This window comes from Salvelinus sp. IW2-2015, unplaced genomic scaffold (genome assembly GCF_002910315.2).
Source record: "Salvelinus sp. IW2-2015 unplaced genomic scaffold, ASM291031v2 Un_scaffold2832, whole genome shotgun sequence".
NCBI classification, from domain to species: Eukaryota; Metazoa; Chordata; class Actinopteri; order Salmoniformes; family Salmonidae; genus Salvelinus; species Salvelinus sp. IW2-2015.
The window spans coordinates 25913-28792 of record NW_019944132.1 but is presented as its reverse complement, the minus strand read 5'-3'; positions in this window follow the sequence as shown (position 1 = coordinate 28792).

Sequence of the window (2880 nt, the reverse complement as noted above, 5' to 3'; positions counted from 1 at the left end):
TCTGTCTCTCTGCCTGGTGTATCCTAACCTAGCCTGTCTGTCTCTCTGCCTGGTGTATCCTAACCCAGCCTTTACTTATCTGGAGCCAGACTACATACAGTACAGGCTTCCAATGCCTGGCTGGCCTATCATAGCTATGCTAATGAGGAGTTCAGTAGTAACATTTCTTCAAGTCTCCAAATAGTACATCAAACATAGATTCTGGGTTTGGCCAGTATGATAGTATAATTATTTGACAGCAAGATAACAGTCTCTTCAAGACAGTTAGATTGAGAGAATGTGTGGAGGAACTTTGAAGAATCTCAGATGTACTCCAATTCATGGGGCGGCAGGAAGCCTAGTGGTTAGAGCGTTGGGCCAGTAATCAAAAGGTCGCTGGATCGAATCCCTGAGCTGACAAGGTAAAAATCTGTCATTCTGCTCCTGAACAAGGCAGTTAACCTACTGTTCCCCGGTAGGCCGTCATTGTTAGTAAGAATTTGTTCTTAACTGACTTGCCTAGTTAAATAGATGTTAAATAAAAAATGTATGTATCAGATAGGGGTAGAGGCAATATATGGAGCAAAGCCTTTCAACCCCTATGGAACAATGACATTCAACTAGTACTTGGAAAGTCTACATTGACCTCAGTATGATGTATAGTGGCTACACAGTTTTTGGAGTGAGATCTCACAATCTACTAAAGACAACCGCGAGTAACATGAGCTGTGATTGCTTTGTGTGTGAAGACTTCTATATATTCTATATATCATAGAATTAAGCCCTCTACCAAATAGAATTTATCATAGACTAGATCTAACCTTTATATTTTTAATCAGACCGTTTCTAAGAGTGAATTTCTAGTCATTTTCACAACCTACCAAGTGTGAAGTATATGATCACAGTAGAAGACGATATATGATTTTCTAGGAACATAGATTTGTTAGGAACATCCTGAAAATAGTTGTTCCAACAAGGTGTCTACCGTTAAATGAGAGTATATACCAACCCTAAAGTAATAGTATTTATTGTGACAACAGTGTCTAAAAATCATGACATTTCAGTGGTGTAATACTGTATTGTGATTGTGGAGTCTTGTGTAMGTTTTGACCAGGTTAGTTGTTGTTATACATGGCTGTAAGTTATTTCTACTATATTGTAGCTAGTGTACATTCCATAATGGTGGCAAATATCTTCTCTGTGTCTCATACAGTATCTACTAATACATTTCTGTTGGATTATTACTCATGTGATGTTGTTACTCATTGATAACTGAGCACTTTTCTACCTTTTGGCCTAAAACAACATTTGACCTATCATCACTTTGGCAATCTGGCTTTTCTTCAATGGTTGTGAATGTGGTGTGTACATATACAGTATGTTAATATGTGTCTGTTACAAAATACATTACTGTTATGATAGCTTTCCTCATAGCTTTCATAACTCATTTCATAATGTTTCTGGCACTGCTGCTTGCACATACTACTGAATGTTGCTATGGTGATGTACTCTACCATTCTCTGCCATACATATTGTGCTAACATGATGTTAATGTGTATTTTATGAATGCAGTGGTTCAATGGGCGCTCTTGTGTATTAATACATTTTTTTAGTATGTAAATGTTCCACTGTACAGGAGATTTTTTTTCTTCAATCATTTTGAATTTTAACAACCTAGAAAGTTAAAGACAAGCCTCCCTCCTTGTCCACTGTAATATTTACATAAATTTCATATTTTTTATTGTTAAGGGTTGTCTACGAAGGGAGAGAGAATTTCATTTTTTTTTCCTATTTATGGTCTGATTATAGCTAAGAGTCACATACACGCGTTTGAGGCAACTCAAATTCTAAAATTTGCTTTTAATTTTAAAGGGTAAATCATGTCAGACTATATCTTTTGATGCCTATTGAAAAATTCCGACGAGTACGGTTAAATAAGATAAACTCATGTGTGTTATTTATCTTTCTTCTCAAAGACGATTCTGAGTTACATAGATGCTTCTGGTGCGAACACTAGCATTTCCCCATCAGTTACACTCACATCCATACAACCTCCTCTGCTTGTAAGAATTCACTAAACACTGTACACATACGTAATGTACGTTTAGACCTGGGAATAAAGCCACTAGTGACTCATACATACGTGTGTTCTCTCTCTCTTTAATCGTCAGGCTGCACAGTTCGTCAAAATACTTTCTCATCACTCTCTGAGGGTTGGGTTAAATGTGTGGAGACATCTATTTTCAGTTGAATAGCATTCAGTTGTACAACTGACTATGTATCCCCCTTTCCCTTTTCTTTTCCATGGAAAATTACCGACGTTTAGTCACTGCCAGAGAATTGTAGCATGAAAGTCCTGCTTGAGCATCATCTCAGCTGTTCCTCTCAGTACTAGCGCCTGACAAGCATGGCGTACAAACAAGCTGTAGTAACTAGGCCTTGACAAGCAGGCATCACAACAAGCTGCAGTAACTAGGCCTGAAAGCATGCGTCAACAAGCTGCAGCCTCAAACTTCTACGGCCTGACATACGCAGGTCACTCAAACAAGCTCGTCAGTACCAGGCCTGAGCATCTCATCTTAGCTTAGTCGCGCTCTACACTACACTGCTCTTCCTCTTCGTACGTCACACCAGCTCGTCATCCAAGCAGTGCGTTCTATACAATAGTCTGTAAGTAACCAGGTCCCTGTACACAGCAGGCGCTTCCAACAAGCTGTAGTACCCAGGCCTGACAAGCAGTCGGCGTCAACAGCTGTAGTAACCAGGCCCAGGATTCCAAGCAGCATCAAACACAGCTGTTGTATACCAGCCTGACAAGCAGGCCGTCAACAAGCTGCAGTATTACTAGGCTGACAAGCAGGCATCACAAGATGTTGTATACAGGCCTGACAAGCAGGCGTC